This window comes from Triticum dicoccoides, chromosome 4B (assembly GCF_002162155.2).
Source record: "Triticum dicoccoides isolate Atlit2015 ecotype Zavitan chromosome 4B, WEW_v2.0, whole genome shotgun sequence".
NCBI classification, from domain to species: domain Eukaryota; kingdom Viridiplantae; phylum Streptophyta; class Magnoliopsida; order Poales; family Poaceae; genus Triticum; species Triticum dicoccoides.
The window spans coordinates 181167368-181187090 of NC_041387.1; the positions used below are offsets into that span (position 1 = coordinate 181167368).

Sequence of the window (19723 nt, forward strand, 5' to 3'; positions counted from 1 at the left end):
TATAAACAAAAAGAAAATGCCCAGCTAGCTAGCTGTTGGTGGAATGTCTCAACATTCCCCCTTCACATCACTGAACAACCAACCCAACGAAAGCAACCCAAACTCCCAAAGTGCATATCAGTCTTATGTGTCAGGGCACAGATACATCCACTGGTAAGCCACTTCTTTTATGGATAAAATGTATACAAAAGCTTCCATGTGTTACAAGTGCATGGATTGGTCATTAATATGTTGAAGAGCTACAGCTCACCCGAGTTTCAAATTGTGGTTAGACATGACATCAGAGTTGGAGATTGACCACCTAAACTCGCCTCACAGAACTTAATACCCCCAACCGCACCTCCAAGTTTTTGCATGTGCTGCTTCAAGTTTAAATCACACATTCAAACTGAGCAAAATACAACAACTTGCAAGAGCAGATGTGCACATAATCAATATTTGATTTGATACACCTAGAAACTACATCCACTGGTTAATACAGGCAATAAGCCTACCTCCTACTAGCACACAACTCTGGCCTACTCATACAGGATACAACCACTACAGCTAAAGGCAAAACTCTAAATCTTTGCCACCACTTCAACTCTCACAGTTTCCAAAATTCTGGAGCAGCTTCGTTCTTCAAAATATCCCTCCGACGTATGGCAATGCAAGCGTTGAGAACAAACCTGCCCAGGACCAGCCAGAGGGCAAGATTGAGTGCCAACCATTGCCAGTGTTAGCCTCTCCTGGGAAGTCCGACCCAAAGTCCGATGATCCAGAAATGCCTGAGCCACTCGAGTTCAGTACTGATGATCCTGGATCAGAACCAGATGAACTAGTAACAGGGCTAGTGGATGATGTAGTAGGAGCAGTGGATCCAGCAGTAGAGCTGCAAAGATGAAATAGTTCACCATACACATCACTGCATTGAACACAAGAGTTCCATGTTACCAGAATGCAAATTTATAAGCTTCACCTCGTTGGAGAAGACATTGATGATGCCAATACACAGGTTCCTGAGCCTGCAAAGAGGAGATATGAGCATGATATTTCAGAACACCAAACTGAAAATCCTTGAAGCTATCTAGAAAGAGAAACCTTCTTACTTGGATTAGCATTGGCAAGCACTGCGGCACCCCTAAAGTCACAGCTGGAGGGTGCAGGGTTCTTCTGGTAATAGCTGTTGAAGGCGTATGACGCATGGGCTTCCAAGGTATTTGGATAATAGCAGCTCCCTGATGGCTGTATCGGTGAGCAATCGGCTCCACCAATACCGCACGCATAGTCCAGTGCGTCCTGGAGCGCGGTTTCTGATGAGCCGGCCTTGGCCACGCACCAGGCTTGCTGCCCTGACACAACTGGAGCTGTGGAGTAGTGGTCGGAGCAGTAGGCGGTGTAGTGCCGACAGTAGGCACCATTGGGTTCGTCGCTGGGTTTGTCAGTGGTGCCGATGGGGGGAATGTCGAAGGGGTGGTAACAGGAATGGTGACTGGCGTGTTTGGTGCAGATGTCGAAGGGGTTGGCAATGGTAATGTGGTCGAAGGGTCGTTTGAGGGGGTTGTGATAGGTGTGGGCAAAGGGTTTAATGAAGGGATTGTGATGGTAGGGTTCGTGGATGGCACGGTGATGATTGTTGGTGCTGGGTTCGTGGATGGGACTGTGATGGGCGTCGTCGGGTTGGTCACCTGAGCTGGATCCAAGTCATCATGGACAGTTGGTTTGCCTGTGTTAGCAACAATGTAGTATTTAGAGTGATTAACTAGCATGGAATGCTAAGTTTCATGTTCTGATAGAGCACAGGCATAGGAGGTATGAGATGCATATTGCCCAAAAGGGCTGTGAAATGAGATGTTAGAAAAGAAGTTATTGTTACATGCATGCTCAGTTGTAGGCAAGTAGTAGTATCAAAAGATAAGGAATGGGCCACACAATGATGCTCCCCAATCTGAAGCACACACAATGACACAAATCAGCATAATTAATCTCCCCCAATCCCAGATCGAGACACAAATGCTGAAGCAGTACAGGATTTGCGTACAGATTGAAGGGGGCGTTAAGTTCAGAATTAATCGTTCGTCCGTCGCATATATCACCTCAAGAAAAGGAAATCGTGTGCTGCAGCCGCAGGTAGAAGCGCAAGAGTACATTTGGGAATCTAAAAATGTCCGCGATACTTGTGCAGATGAGCCTCCAGGGCGGGGATCTAAACAAGAATTATAGTGGTGGCAGGGTTTTATGGCGACAGAGCAATTTGAGAAAGAAGAAGAGGAAGTACCTGAGACCGAGGGGAGCTCGAGGAAGAGGAGGGAGCAAGCGAGGAGGAAAAGGAGGAAGAGGAGGCGAACCACCATCCTCGCCGCCGGCCGCTCCGCAACCAGACAAGAAAGAAAGAAGTGGGTCGCCGCCGCAGCCTCAGCTAGTGTTGTTTTTTGGGGGCCGCCCGAGGGAAGGGAAAGGAAAAGGTGGTGATGGTGGACGGTGGTGGTGGACGGTGGTGGTAGCAGGAGGCACGAGAGAGAGGGATGGGCGGAGAGAGAGAGAGAGAGAGAGCACGCTCCCTCGCTCTCACTGCCACTGCGGCATCCGTCTGGAATGGAATACCGAATACAATACTCGTATCTATCTACCCATCCGCACCGCACCGCACCGCATCAGGGAAGAATGTTTTTTTTAGGGTTAGGGAAGAATGTTGGTAAGAGCATCTGGAGTTGGCTCATGTACGTCCATCCGAGTCGTTAGGGCAACTCCAACGCACCAAATGGTCCGGTCGCATTTTTAAAAACGCAACTCAATGCGCGGAAGCAAACGGACAAACGCCCTTTTTCATCTGCTTTCGATTCATTTTCGGTCCAACTTTGGGTCATGTTTGCGTAGAAATGGACACACGTGGACGGAGCGCGACACGTGCTCATGTCCTCTCCTGGCCCGTCCGCCGAGAACACAGGTGCCCCTTTTTCTTCCCCCTCCACCGGCCGCCCCTAGAACCCTATCCCACCATCGCCGCCGCCGCCATTTTCTCGGCCACCTCCCTGTCCAGCCCGACGCGATCCCTCCTATTCCCACCCCATCCCTACCCCCCGAGCCTTCGTCTCGGCCGTGTTGTTGTCCAGCCGGGCTGTCGGATTTGAGCGCATCTAGCCGTCTGATTTGTGCGCATTCGACCGCAAGCAGCTGTGCGTAGTCATGGATGGTCGGGTGATGGAGTCCTGGATTCAGGGGTCCCCAGGTGTCCGGCCTATCTAATATGGGCCGAACCGATGGGCCGTGAAGACAGTGTGGAGAATTATCCCCCGTGTCCGGGTAGCACTCCTGTGTGCGTGGATAGCAAGATTGGTGTCCGGATATGTTCTTTCTTTCCCTTATAAACCGACTTGGTGTAACCATAGGCCTCTCCGGTGTCTATATAAACTGGAGGGTTTAGTTTGTAGGGGGGCATCATAATATTCATAGGCTAGACAAGCTAGGGTTTAGCCATTACGATCTCGAGGTAGATCAACTCTTGTAACCTCTATACTCATCAAATACAATCAAGCAGGACGTAGGGTTTACCTCCTTTAAGAGGGCCCGGACCTGGGCAAACATTGTGTCCCTTTGTCCATTGTTATCATTGATCCTCAGACGCAAACTTGTGCCCCCCTACTCGAGATCTGTCGGTTTTGTCACCGACATTGGTGCTTTCATTAAGAGCTCTACTGTGTAGTCCCAAAAAGCGATCTATGGCTCGCCTAGTCATCAACGACAATATCACCTCTGGAAGGAGCCTAACTTCTGGGCAGACCCTCCAGCTCGGCGATTTCATCATAGGAGCCCGTACGGCCATCAAGCGTACAGCACCCCCAACAACTGCCGAACACCGTCTTCGCATCGGTCTCGAGTACTCCAAAAAGATGGATCCGGCAGACGTCTCGTCCCTAAATGAGCTGCTAGATCGCATCGCCGCCCTTGCGGTTTCAACAGATTATGGTCGGATCGGGCTTAAGCCTGACCAGAGGGAAATTTATCGTCCGCCGATCACCCACCTCGTAGCGGTCGTTGAGGAAGGAACCAAGGACACCTCTCCCCCTATGTTGAGAACCAAATATGTTCGGGTCTCCGAACCCCTCGAGCCTGATACTCTCCCTTCGGAGGGGACTCCACGTCCCCTGAACTCTGGCTTGGATGCAAGATCAGGGGAGCACTTGGATCTCCCCAGACCCAAACTGGTCACCTTGGAGATTTTGCAAGCTCCAGACACAGATATGGGTCGGGATTCAAATTTTAAGCCACCCACCCACCACAATCAATACTCTCCAAGCAACTCAGGGCCTCCAGATATATATGACATGATGTATGTACGACAGCAACCTTAGGAAACGATCCATCACTTTTGGGCCAGATTCCTACTTGTTAAAAACAAGATCAAAATTTGCTGCGATGACGACGTAATCTTGGTCTTCCATCGCAATTGTACCAACGAGGGAATACAGAATGCCCTCGACCGTCGCCACATACAAAGCTTCACGAAACTATCACAGGTGGTACAAAAGTATTGTGCGATGGAAAGCACATGGAAGGCCCAGAAAACTTAGCTGGAGCCCGCTGCCTTTAAGCAGTATGCGGCCCAGACTAAACGGATGCAACCTAGCGAGGCATCTGATCATCAGTCCGTCGGCAAAAAAAATAAACCCTTTATGGGACATAGGTCCGTTCTTGACGAACTCCTTAACAAGCCCTGTCCGATACATGTGACTCTGAGTACAGACTCAACCCATAGTCTTCGCGCATGCTGGGTACTACAACAGGTAGCAAAAAGTGGAGAGGCCATCCTCGCCACCATCACCCCAGAGAAACACTCTCCAAAGAGGGACAATTTTAACGTCCTCACGGTCTTCGTGACCTTTTCTTCAAATAATCGGCGAAAAAGGGTACTCCGTGACCTCACCAAAGTCCACCAAGTTACCGCACTGAGCCCATGGAACGACGCGGCAATAACCTTCACCGCTGAAGACAAACCAAAGGCTTGCTCAGTCCGAGAACCCGCCGCCCTAGTCCTAAATCCCATTGTGGATGGCTTTCGGCTTACCAAAATGCTCACGGACGGCGGCAGTGGGCTTAACCTCATCTACGAAGACACGCTCCACAAAATGCAGATTGATAGAACACGCATTGAGCAAAGCAACACCACCTTTTGAGGCATCATCCCCAGTCGAGAAGCACGATGCTCTGGGAGAATTAAATTGGATGTGGTATTCGGCACGCCCGAAAACTGCGGGTCCGAAGAGTTGCTCTTTCATGCGGTCCCCTTCAATAGCGGGTATCACGCCATCCTCGGACGGGACGCTTTCTCACGCTTCCAAGATATACCCCATTACGGATATATGAAGCTTAAAATGCCCGGACCCAATGGAATCATCACAATCTCGAGCGACCCGGACAAAGCACTCTGTGCCGAAAATAAAACCACATCCTTGGCCCTCGAGGCATTATCCGAAGCCCTAGCGACCGAAGAACTAACCACCCTAAGGTCCACGGTGGACAAGGACGATGTGATCCTCGATAAGAGACCCAAATCCACTCAAGCCAGCAGAGGAAATAGTTAAATTTCAAGTGCACCCAACGGACCCCAACAAGACAGCGTCTATCAGAGCACAGCTGGATCCTGTAGTGGACGCCACCTTACGCACATTCTTACGCGAAATTGGGATATTTTTGCCTGGCACCCCTCAGACATGCCCGACATCCCACGCAGGTTGGCCGAACACAGCCTCAATATAATTAAGGGGTTTAAACCCGTTAAGCAGACACTGCGGCGATTTTCTGAACCCAAGCGTCAAGCCATGGGAGAAGAGCTAGCCAAACTGCTAGAAGTCGGGTTTATTAGGGAAATTAAACATCCGGATTGGTTAGCCAACTTGGTCGTGGTACCAAAGAAGGACAAATCTTGGTGCCTCTGCGTTGATTTCAAAGACCTAAATAAGGCTTGCCCTAAAGATCCTTTCTCGTTGCCTCGCACTGACCAGATCATTGATGCCACCGCATGACATGACTCATTGTGTTTCCTCAACGCCTATTTCGGATACCATCAGATTAAAATGAAGGAATCGGATCAGACCGCAACGGTGTTCATCACCCCGTACGACCCTTTCTGCTTCAATACTAAGCCCTTTGGGCTCAAAAACATTGGGGCCACTTACCAACGTATGATTCAAACGTGCTTGGAAAAACAAATCGGCAAAATAGTCGAAGCATATGTGGACGGCATGGTCATCAAGACAAAACACGCCGAAACACTAGTGGACGATCTTCGCCTCACCTTCGACAACCTCCGGACATACGACATACGGCTCAATCCGGAAAAATGTGTCTTCGGAGTTCGAGCCGGAAAACTGCTAGGGTTCATTGTTTCCCATAGAGGAATTGAAGCAAACCCATCTAAGATCCGAGCTCTATCACAATTGTCCTTACCAACAGGCCTAAAGCAAGTCCAATAACTAGTAGGGTGCATCGCGGCCTTAAGCCGCTTCATCTCCAGATTAGGAGAAAAAGCATTACCACTTTACAAGTTACTAAGACGCACTGATAGCTTTGAATGGACAGATGTCGTCACAACCGAATTGGAAGAAATCAAAGCCTTACTTGCAAGCAACCCAATCCTTGCTGCCCCAGGTGTGGGAGAGCCTATGTTGCTGTATATCTCGGCAACTAACCAGGTAGTCAGTGTTGTACTTGTCGTCGAGCGAGGGGAAGAGGGACATAAATTCCCCACCCAAAAACCAGTTTATTATGTATCGAAGGTCCTCATACCATGCAAATCCCGATACCCCCACTACCAAAAGGTAGCCTATACGGTCTTCATGGCATCTCGAAAACTACGACACTCTTTTCAAGAGTGTTCAGTCATAGTGCTATCGGAAGTACCACTTAACGACATTATCAACAACAGGGATGCCACTGGCCGCATAGCCAAATGGGCCATCGAACTTCTACGGTTTGAATAGCATACAAGCCACGCCGGGCTATTAAATCTCAGGTGTTGGCTGACTTTGTCGCTGAATGGACGGAGCTGAACTCCCTAAAGATTATAGTGCATACTCCAACTGGAGTATGTACTTCGACGGCTCCCAAATGCTAGCCGGACTGGGGGGTTGGCGTCATCCTGACATGCCGCACTAGGAACACAGTCCGCTACGTGTTACAAATCATGTATACGGACTCCAATAATGCAGCCGAATACGAGGCACTTCTACACGGTCTTCGCATGGCTATCTCAATGGGTATACAACGCCTCAAGGTGCATAGTGATTCAAACCTCGCAATATCCCGGGTTAATGGAGAGTTCGATGCAAAAGATCCAAAAATGGCGGCATATTGAAACGCCATATTAAAAATATCAGCTCGGTTCGAGGGACTTGAATTCCATCATGTCGCTCGAGATAGTAACCAGGCAGCCGACATCCTCACTCGCATGGGCGCTAAGCACGACCCTGTCCCACCTAACACGTTTGTGGAAAGGCTCTTTAAGCCATCCGTAGTATGGCAGGGTGAGAGCATAGAATGTAGTACAGACCTGGTCACACCCCAGCAGCCGAACACAATGCAGATACCGTCGGGGGTTCGGATATAGAAATAACACCCTCTGCCCATGAGATCATGGTTGTTATCGCTCCATGGACCAAACCCTTCCTGGCCTACCTTAATAGACAGGAGCTTCCCGATGATCAGGATGAAGCCCATTGCATAGTTCGGCGCTCTAAAGCCTACAAGTGCATGAGGGTGAACTGTACAAAAAGAGCACTACCGGAGTCCTCCAAAGGTGCATCTCCGAAGAGGAGGGACGACAACTCTTGGCGGAAATACATGCTAGTCTGGCGGTCATCATGCTGCAGCTCGGGCCCTCGTAAGCAAAGCTTTCAGGACAGGGTTTTTCTAGCCAATGGCCCGAGCAGACGCACAAGCCCTTGTCCAACAATGTGTGGGCTATCAGCTTTTTACCAACCAAAGTCATATGCCTCCCACTGTCTTAAGAACAATCCATATCACCTGGCCCTTCACGGTCTGGGGGCTTGATATGGTCGGTCCCCTTAAAGGGAGAAGCCACAAAAAGAAATTTTTGCTGGTGATGGTAGATAAATTCACTAAATGGATAGAGGCCAAACCAGTAAAAACAGCTGAAGTAGGGCCAGTGATTGACTTTATATCCGGCGTGGTACACCGTTATGGTGTCCCGCACAGTATCATCACTGATAATGGCTCCAATTTTATAGCTGAAGAGGTGAAAACCTGGTGTGCTAAGTTGGGCATTAAACTCGATTATGCATCCGTATACCACCCTCAAACAAACAACCAAGTTGAACGGGCCAATGGTCTGATCATGAGTGGCATTAAGCCCAGATTGGTGCGCTCCTTACGAGAATCAGATAAGCACTAGGTTGAGGAACTCGATTCCGTACTCTGGGGGCTGCGAACCACGCCCAATCGAACGATCGGATACACACCCTTCTTTATGGTGTACGACGCAGAAGTTGTATTGCCCTGCGACATTATTCATGACTCACCTCGAGTGCGCATGTACGAAGAGCGAGAAGCCGAACTAGATCGGCAAGATGACCTAGGCGGACTCGAAGAGGAGCGCGACGTTGAAAAAGGCTCATTCCGCATTTTATCAACAACAGGCCAGGCGATACCGAAGCAGAGAAGTGCGGGCTAAGACATACAATGTCGGAGAACTTGTTTTACACCTCTCGGAAAAGAAAAAGGACAAGCTCAAACCAAAATGGGAGGGGCCCTTCATCATAGATGAAGTCCTTACAGGAGGAGCCTATCGCCTTCGTAATGCAGCGGATAATCGCCTTGAGCCGAACCCATGGAACGCCGCTCGGCTTCGAAGATTTTATGCATAGTCCTGCCTCTTTATGTTTTACATTGACTAGGTTTTTCTTTCTCCTTTTTTGTTTTTTTCCTTTTTCTATCCCCAGGTATGTTTGGATCTGCCGCACTATTAGGGGTACACATCTTTAAATGTATACACCCCACTATAACTGGGGGCTTCTCTAACGAAGCTTATTATCAAAATCTTATAGCTTACATTGTCTATGTCGATTGTTTTATACATCTTTTTCCATTATATGCACCTCTATGACTTAAGTTTTTGCCAAGCTAGGTTGCCTCGCTCCTGTGCTTATACCCTACGTTCCCGATTGTTCGGCTAGGGTGTAAAGGGACTACCTCTGCGATTCTTACAACCGGGTTATCCGGATCTGTACCTCAGACAGGTGAAGCCGACAGCTAGCATTCTTAAGGGAATAATTGGTCGGCAAACAACGACAGACTATTTTGCGTTTACACTAAATACGGAATGCATAACTCAGCATGTCGACCCAAGGAAAGGAACCCCTAACGGAGCTATTTTCCTTGAAAGATGTTTCTTACGTTAAGCAGTAATATAACATAACTCCCCGAACACATTTTGTCTGTTTGAGCAATATGACCAGATTGCCTGGTTTCCGGACATACTAAATGTTTCCTATTCAACATAGTATCCAGAAACACTCCAACTTCTTTGTTCGTAGGTTGAAGCCGAAGGCCTGCGATGACAAATTTTTACAAGTTCGGTCGGAGATAAAGTTCGATGATAAAGTACATTGTTACATAGAATCGAACGCCTACTCTTTACCTATGCCCTCTATAAGGCTATCTAACCTATAGTCTTCTTGCGAATATTTCGCAGCTATCATCACCTGGTCATACACCAAGTGCACAGGAATTTCATTTCCATCTTGTCCCCGAGGTCCAACTCGGGCCATATGGTTCGGATCAAGTTTGGTGTAGTGCGTCTTCACCATTGCCCATGCCTCTCGGGCACCTTCCCGACATGTTGACGACTTCCATAGTTTGAACCGGCGCCGGGCACCTTTGAACAGGTTTGCCAACACCTCCATGCTTTCTGGAGGGGCATCAGACCGCCATAGGGCTTTGACCATACTCTTCATGGCTTTCCAGGCCCACTCGTGCACTCTAGATAGTTCCTTTAAAACGTCACCTTGAAATCCGGACACTTCTTCTTCGGGACGCCCGGTTAGCAGACCTGCAGGGACAACATTATAAGATGTCGCATTATTAGATGAGTCCCCTGGATAGTTTAGAGGACGTACCAAATATGCCTCCTTTCAATTTGATGTTCTCTTCTTGTGCGGCCGGTAACTGAGACTTTAAGCTCCTTATCTCTTCGGCTTGCTTGTTCCTATCCTCCTCCAGTTTTTTCCGTTTGCTAGTGGTCATTGGGATTTTCTTCATTTCATATAGTTCGGAGGAGGCCGCATTCAGCTATGTCCAACTCGCTTCAGGCTCTTGGGACAGCATGGTGTTCCTCTCTTTAAGGACATGCGGTCATAACGATCCTTAAAACGGTTAGTCTATACTGCTTCAAGTCTCGGGGGGCTACTGGCACATATCTATTAAATTTGCTCAAGTTTTCACCTGTATATCCTTTGAGAACAGGTGAGTAACTCTAGTGAGTCCATCCCGGGCAGCTCGGATATATGCTCACCCCGCGAAGATGCTGCTTGTCTTGGGGCTGTCCTTGATTGGATTTGGCTCGTTGAACACCGATCCTATAAGGCATAGTTTAGTATGATGGGTGAGATTCAAACAAGGTATCCTCTTTTTAAAGATGATTTCCGAACACTTACCTTAACGAAAAAGTAAAATCCAGGGTAGTCGGCCGTAATGGCCACTTCTGAGCCGTCAAAACTCGCTTGATAGTAGACTCCATCATCAAACTCCACATATATATCCTGATCCTCGCACAATCCAGGTTCTGCGGTATGAGCATGATCCTCTGGCTGAGGGGAGGGGCAGTGAATGTTTTCGACTACCTTCCTCCATGTCTATTTCAAAGGACAGTCAGAATGGTTAGAACACCTCCATAACAAGGTAAAACAATGCTGACGAAACAATATACTTACCTAGTCTATGGGGTTGTACATGGAAAAACCTTCCCGACAATTCAAGCGGAGGAATTCTTCTTCCTCCCCCTTGTAAAGATCTGCCAGAATGGCGGCTAGAGCAGCCGAAGTATCCGGACCCTCGCGCTTATAGCGAGACACATCATCATCCCCGTTGTAGCACCATAACGGGATCACTTTGGATTGAAGAGGCTAGATACATCACTTTATCGCGATAGCCATGACTTTGATTATCGAGAGTCCGAAGTGGGCGAGTAATCTGATCTTCCTAACTAGCCTCACTACTTTCACACTGTCTTCTTGCTTGGGGCTCCGGGGATGCCAATTGAGTAACTTCTTTGGAGGGGCACTGGAGAATTCGGGAAGCCCGCGCCGAACTGGGTCTGGAAGGGGAACATCTTCAATATAGAACCATTCCGAAGACCATTCTGCGGATCCCTTCTTGGGAGTTTTGATGGGGTATCCTGATCCGGCTATGCGCCACACTTCGGTGCTGCCCACTTCAAATATAGAACCGCCTTGATGGCGGGGGACGAGGCAGAAGCACATTTTCCACAATTTGAAATGAGCCTCGTAGCCTAAGAATAGCTCGCAGAGAGCAACAAAACCCAAAATGTGCAGGATGGAACTTAGCATGAGGTTGTGCAGCTGGATCCCCTACAATTCCAACATACCCCTGAGAAAGGGATGAATCAGGAATCCTGAGCCCCTCAAACAAAAAGAGACGAAACATACCCTCTCCCCCTGGCTGGGGTTGGGGAAATTTTCCGCTAGCGCATCGCTACCCATCGAAGCCAAGCCCGCCCATACGGAAACTAGATCTGCGGGAGGGAGATGCCCCTGAGTCTAAAGTTGACTCAGCTGGAGATGAGATATAGAGCAGCTTCACCAATCACCCTCTTGAGGGCCATGGGGGCGTGAGGAGGAGCTAGGGACGCTTGACATGTTTTGGATTTTTTTCGTGGTTTTTGCTCCGGTGCTCCTTGTGCGATGTGGGATGGCGTTTGAGGGATTTGACCTATTTATATAGATGCCGCCCCTACGAGGCTGGGAGCTTATTGGTTATAAAATAATGGACCTTTCGCATTCGCCTAACGCGTGGAAATCGAGGCGACAACGGGAAGAGATGATGAAGACAGAGCCTGGAAGCCAAAGCTGGACTGCCATCGATCCGAAGTACGATTAAAGAACCCGCCCTGCAAAGCCGAAAACATACAGTCGTATACTACATCATCATTGAAGGCAAGTTCAGGGGCTACCGAGGGAGTCCTGAATTCGGGGGTCCCCAGGTGTCCGGCCTGTCTAATATGGGTCGGACCAGTGGGCCATGAAGACAGAGTGGAGAATTATCCCCTGTGTCTGGGTAGGACTCCTGTATGCGTGGATAGCAAGATTGGTGTCCGGATATGTTCTTTCCTTTCCTTGTAAACCGACTTGGTGTAACCCTAGGCCTCTCCAGTGTCTATATCACTACAAAAAAATACACTTCCGTGATGATACGAGTTTGTCACAATAGGTCACGTTTTTTGTCATGCATGTACATCCATGACGATTTTATGACAGAATCTAGATAGTCATACCTATGCTGTCGTAGAAGTGTACCATGACATTACCAAAATTATCATCATGGAAGTGTCCACTTCCATGATGATAAATCGCGCGTCACAGAAGTGCTTTCGTCAAGGGTGACCGACACGTGGCATCCACCATAACGGAACACCGTTAAGCTATCAGGTCCGGTTTTGGATCCGATAACCCGTTAACAGCCCCGGCCAATGGGGATTTTCCACGTGTAAAATCATCATTGGCTGGAGGAAACACGTGTCGGCTCACTGTTGGGACAGATGTCATCCACTCATTGGACCCAAGGCGCCTATGATATGTCGATACATGGCACGACCCAATAGAGGCCCATTCCTATGAAAAGGTCGGCCCGTTTGACTTGGTCAAAAGGTGGCAGCCCGGCCCACAAAAAGCCTGTTAACGGCATGTTCGCATATAGCCCATTTACAGCTCGCTAACCCAGGGCCCGTTACGACCTCTCTGAATTAGGCCTAGTAGCTTCATCTGGGCCGTCCAATATGATTCCAGCCTATTTTAACTTCCAGCCCATGTATGGCCCATGACGTCTTTTGGCCCACATGAGGCCCTTTGTAACTCTTACCCCATTAACGGCCCATGGTGAAACTGGCCCATAATGAACAGTGTATCACTTTGTACCCATTAATGGCCCATTATTCCATTGGGCCGCTTCCAGCCCAAGTTATCTTTCGGCCTTCTCAGGGCCCATTTATTCTTGGGCTCATTTCCAGCATTCGGTTACTTACGGCCCATTACTGTCATTTTCTGCTTGTGGGCCAAATTCAGCCCGTCATTACAGTCGGCCCGTTTGTGGCCCGTTAATACGTTAGGCCATTTTCATGTCAAAAAAACTATTGGGTTGTTTTCATAGAGTTATCAAATACGGCCTATTAACGGTCCGCTATGGTCCACGAATAGTATGACCCATGATTGGCGAAATGATGATACGCCCCGTAGAAGGCCCATGGATCCTATAGCCCGTAGAAGGCCCATGGATCGTACGGCTGGTAGAAGGCCCATGGATCGTACGACCCGTAGAAGGCCCATGGATCCTATGACCCGTATAAAAGGCCAATGGATCCTACGGCCCGTATAAAAGGCCAATGGATCCTACTACCCGTAGAAGGCCCATGGATCATACAACCCACAGGAGGCCCATGGTTAGAACAGTCCGTGTGTTGCCATGATTATTTTGGCCTAGTTACCAAAAATAGGCTATTGTGGCCACTAGAAAAACACAGAAAAAGAACTGCAGTGACTATAAGCAAACAACTAAAGAAAGACAATAAGGAAATAAATAAGCAAGCAACTAACGCTAGCCTATTACTATTATTACACATATTACATCCACTGGGCATCAAAGTTCGCCACCAGTGCAAATATAGGGAACAAAGCAGCATATTACATACATTGGCCGTCAAAATTGGCCACCAGTGCAAATAAACGCGGCAACAAAACAAGAGCATAACTGAAACAACTTCAGAAAAACTCAAGAAACGTTATCTTGGGTATCCACCATGCTGGCAATAAGCTTAGCAAGCTTATTAACTTTGTCCTGTTTGGCGCTAAAATCCTCCAATGCTTGCTGTTGCACCAGAAAGTATGCATTTGAATGCTCCAGGGACTTCCGCGGTCCTTCCGCTTCTTGTCGCAGCACAGCTGATCGATGTCTTTCAGCTTGTAGTTGAGACTCAAGAAACCGAACTGATTCAGACAGTGAGTTTGAATAGCTTGTGCAAGCAGTAGTGGCCAGTAACTCGAACACTAAACCAAGACATGACTTTGGGGTTGTCTCACTGTCTTCAAGATAGTCTTCCTTAGATATTTTATCAGCTTTGTTGGAGACCAACAAGGATGTGTCACTATCCTGAACCTTATTTGCATTACTTCCTTTACCATTGCTTAATAAGGCACTCTTCCACCAATATTCTATCAGCATTCTAAAAGAAGAAACAAGCAGACACATAACATGTTTAGCATGTACTAGTATATGAAACTCATTTTGGTGAACCAGTTCATTAGTAAGGTGGACAGGATTAAACTACCAAGTATTCTATTGCCAAGTACTAGTACATAATAAAAGCATCAAACACACATATATCTATGTCCTATGGTCACTGCATTGTCTTGCCAAATCAAAATAGAGACACGGTTCAAATCATATCAGTTCAAGACAAAGCAGCAGTGAATGAATACAAAGCGTGGGAAACTACATGGCGCAACAAGATTTCAGATGGGTACCACGGGTCTACATGTACAACAACACTATTGGCTCTGTTGTGATGCTAGTAATGTGCATGATATGAGAAGTCAATTGTATACACAATTGAAATTGAAATCAACAGAGCTATTGATAAGAGCAAACATGTTAAAGAAACATGCGTGAACATACCTGCTGTGTCATTGGAGTTTCAATTAGATCCTTCAATTTAAAAATAAGTTTGTATGAGTAAATATAGTGATACAAGAGCCAAGAAGTATGCACGATACCAATCATAGTTAAAAAAGGCGCGCCTAAGCGAGCGCTTAAGCGCGCCTAGGCTCTAGGTGTTGGCAAAATGCATTGCGCATAACTACGCTTAATATGTGCATAACTGCGCATAAGCATGTGCTTTGGTCAATAAACCGCAAGGCGGTGGCAAAATGCACAATTAACGCCTAGCACTTTTTTGATCTATGATAGCAATGGAATCTTAAATTAGAACATTTATTCTTCATGTTTAGGCACTTGTTCTACATGAATAGAGTACAGTAAGACGCAAGAATATAGTACTTAAAAATAGAAAATGAGCTCATAGACTTTACCACATTCTTGGTTCGGGACCAGTACAGAACAAGGTGTTCCCAGTCATCATCCAGTAAATGTGTCTTAGGAGAACGTAAGGGAATTTGATGAGTTTCTTTGCCGGTGAAGTACAATTTCTTCAGGTAATTCCGATACTGCCACCAAGCATTGTTGAAGATAGCAGAGGTATTAGCACAGGTCACCTCATCCTGGGTTTCCAAATCGGTCTTTCTCTATAGAGAAAAATGGGAAAATTTGTTGTATTATAACCATCATGGAGGTAGTATGTATGGGACTAGTAATTGCCATGAATAACATTACTTACACATAACTCCTGTACAAACACCTGCAACTGGCATTTTCCTTCATCGTCAGTATAATATTTCCAAGATGGGAAGATACGCACATACGATTTAACAACATCAAATGCGATAGATGCTAAACTACAACTAGCTGGTTGTGCTTCCTCCACAGGAATAGGCGTACTAACTGGTGGAGTTGGGGTTCATCGTGGTAGTACTGGCCCTTTGGGCACCGGAGCTGCCTTACTAACTGCTCTTGTTTGGGAGCTCTGTGGTGGAGATGGTGCTGTGTCAACAGGAACTGGGTTACTATCTGCTAGGGTTGGGGTTAGATTGGGTGAAGATGGTTCTCTGTCCATTGCAGTAGGGGTACAATCTGCGAGAGTTTGGGTTATGTGTGGTAGGGCTGGTTCTCGTGCATGTACAATCGGGGTGCTATCTCCACCAAGAGGTAGCACTGTTTTATTTGAAGACCGTGTTTTTAGTCCGCTAGATACTGGCATCACCTGCTCCAATTCAAATGGCTGATAAACAGGAAACATAGTTGAATGTACAGACATTGTATGAGAGACAAATGCAATAGATAGTGTGGAAAAAAGAGGGCATGAAATAGTTGACATGTATATTGTTTAACTAAAACGGATAGCATGACATAATTTCACATATATGATGTCTATCTAAACTAGATAGCATAGCATAACATAATTCAAAGATATGATGAATAACTAAACAGGATCGCACGACATAATTCACCTACATGTTATCTAAGTAATCAGGATCGCATCATTTAATTCACATATGTGATTTATATGCTAAACAGAGGGCATTCAATATGATGCCTGAATTAAGAACATGGTGTTGAATATTTGTGTATATGATGTCTAAACTATGCAATGCAAAACACCATATGCATGATATGAGCAGTATAATCGTTCCAAGTTAGAGCATACACCTCGATGGGGGAATAGGACTGGTCATCTGTCTCTAAATCCATCTCTGAGGAGCTATCGACCCAACAAGAGATCTGCTTCGACAGGTAGCACTGTCTGCTCTGACGGCCTTGTTTTCACTCCAGATTTTTCCATCTCCCACCCAAATGGCCGATTCACAGAAAGAGTAGTTTAATGTACACACATTGTCGACAAATGGAAATTTAATGAAGAAAAGGATGGGCAAGATATCATTCAAATATATGATGCCTGGTTAAACAGGATGACATTGCACATTTCACATATATTATGGCTGGCTAAAAGACATGAGACAACATAATTCCCATATATGATATAGAAACTAAACATGTGGCATTACAAAGCAAGTCTAAACTAAGCAGATGACATATATGATGTCAAAAGTAGGCACTGCAAGGCAACATATGCATGATATGACTAACATCATCATGGCAAGGTAGAGCAAACACCTTGGGGGGTAAATAGGAGTGGTCAGCGGCATCCGAATCCGCCTCAGAACAGATATCTTCCTCTGGATTAAAATCTGGAGAGGGGTGGGGAGGGTTTGCCATTGAACTCACCATGGAGCGATGTCTGCATGACATTGTATTGCCGTGCAAAACTCTTCTCTTATTCTCTACATGTTCAGCATGACTGTGTACAATATCTGACATGCATACGAAAAAATATGGTGAGATTATGTAAGGAGAGCATGCAGAAGTTTAGAGTGATGGTAACAACTAGTGGATGGATCAAAAAAATGATAGCAGGCTGATGATTGCTTTAATTTAATAAAAAGACAGATGATGATTGCTTTACTATTTGTTTCCCACCCAAGATTAACAACATAGGCATACCCTAGGTGAACCAGATATTAGACAGAGATACCATTCATTGCTTCCTTGATATGTGCCCCACAACTAATTTAGAACTCAAGTTTGAACATTAATTTGGACTTGACTTGGAGTCCAAGAGGTGAACAGGACGATAAAGTAGCAGGTAATTTTAAGCAATGCATAACATAAGCAGAAACAAAAGAGTGCGACCTCTCTTGTGGACCCGTGTACTCCTCAGGTTCATCTGCTGAGTCGATGATGGTGATGGCGTTGCGGTGGGTGCCGGCGGCAGGGAAGGAGATCTGAGGCGGCGAAAGACGATCAGGAGTCATGATGTCTGGTTTGGTGGATGCTTCTGTCAATGAAGCAGCTCAGGTGAGGTGGATGATGTCACAGCAGGAGCAGGACAAACCACACAAAGTTCCCTTCGACACCTACCTGTAACTGAAGTAATTTTGTAAGGGATCATTTGGCTTGCATGATTCTAAAAATGCAGGGATAGGAAAAACACCGGAATAGGATAGGAATGCACATGGTAAACAGAGCATTTGTAAACAGGGGATTTCTGTCAACTTGGGTGTTTGGTTTACAGGAATGGGAAGAGCATATGAATTCAAAGAAACATGGCAAAAATAATGTGAAACCATATGAAAGCGTGTACAGTTAGAATGTTATTCTGCCATTAATGCACTTGGTCTTGTTTTCATGCATAGGATTTTGAAAAGAAAGTCCAGGTGGATGTTTTGCTTCATTCCTTTCAACAAAATGCATGAATAATTGAATAGTAGAGTGCCATTGTAAAATTCCCTATTGCTATGTTTTTCCGTTGAACCAAAATAGCCCTAATGGATTGACATGAATGTATAGTAATAAGTGATGTAATAAGTGTACAACCTCTTTGCAGTAGCCGTGTCGACCTCAGCATCATTGGGTTGGTCGCTGAAGGAGTTCAAGTAGAGGTGGCTATCGGAGGTGTGGAGGAAGATCTGAGGAATCTGTAGACGGCGTCCAGGGCACTGCTCTGTTGTGATGGATCATTCTGTCGTTGGAGCAGCTCCGATGAGCCGTAAGACGTCAAGGATGAAGCAGCACAAGACAGACATCGTCAATCTCAAGTGGGATTCTAATAGCATCTCCAATAGATGATGTAAAATAGATGTAAAATTTACATCACCAAAAACCACCTGACTACAACAGATGAGGTAAAAACTATTGACTCTGAACTTAACTGTCGAAATTGAAATTTACTGTGGAATCTGAATGTTACTGTCGAAACTGAACGCAATGGTAGCAGAGAGGCACTTGACATGTAGTTTAAGGAGGGCCTGCAGCTCATCTTCAACCTGCACCCCCCCCGAGCCGCCAGCCACCACCGGCCGAACTGCCGGCCCCAGCGCCGCCTTGCTGCCCCAAAACAACTCCCCACCGCCAGTCCGCCGCTGCCCCACCGCCCCGGCCAGCCCTCTAGGGCCCCCGTCCCCATCCTGAACCCTAAGATAGATAGTGGGGTACCTCTCCGGTGAGCCCTCGTCCCGGCTGCGGGTGGTTCTTCTTTAACGCCGGTGAGCCCCCTCCCCTGAAAGTCGACTAACCCAAAAGTTGATTCAGTCGATTGAAGTGTAGCTAAATTGGAGCAGAGCAGCAGCACGACCGAGGGGGAGAGCAGAGCAGCAACAGCACGAGCGAGCGAGCGAGAGACGGAGCAGCAGCAGCTGGGCAAACGATCAATCGAGCGAGAGCCGGAGCAGCAGCAGCAGATCCGGAAGGTATGGACGCCGCCACCGAAGGGGCCTCGCACTGGGGGAGAGCCGCCATGGAGATGTCGCCCTCGGCGCCGGCTTCAAGGTAGCCGCTCCATGGGGGTGCGGGATGGAGAACCGTTGGTGCCGGGAGGTCGAGTTAAGGAGAAGGTGTGATGCAATGAGTGTACAACCTATTTGGTGGCGCCGAGTAGGCCTCGGCTTCGTCCGAGGAGTCGGTGAGGATGTTGCGGTTCCGGTGGAGCAGGTTAAGGCGATGCTGTGGGGATGGAGCAGCCGCGATAGATGAGGCGATCGTCGGAGCAGCTCCTTGGAGGTGGAGGACGGGGCAGCTGAACCGGTGGGACGACGAGGTGGATGACGGATCCTCATCCGAGGAGGTAGACGAGGGACGTCGAGCTGTTGCGGTGGACGACGTCATCGGGGAAGAGGCTCCGGCTGGGCAGCGGTGAGGTGGCGCACGGAGGAGGGTGGGGTTTCGCGGCTGGAGTGGAGAGGTTATGGCGGCTTGGGATTTCGAATGGCGAAAAGGGGGCGATGGGCGGGGGTGAACCATGACTTAGGGACGCGCTTGTCCAAAATGTAGG

General features: G+C 47.4%; 1 pseudogene; it reads right to left on the reverse strand.

The window, feature by feature from the left end:
• Positions 1 to 363: 363 nt before the first annotated feature.
• On the reverse strand, positions 364 to 2556 carry LOC119295677 (annotated as a pseudogene).
• Positions 2557 to 19723: the final 17167 nt, after the last annotated feature.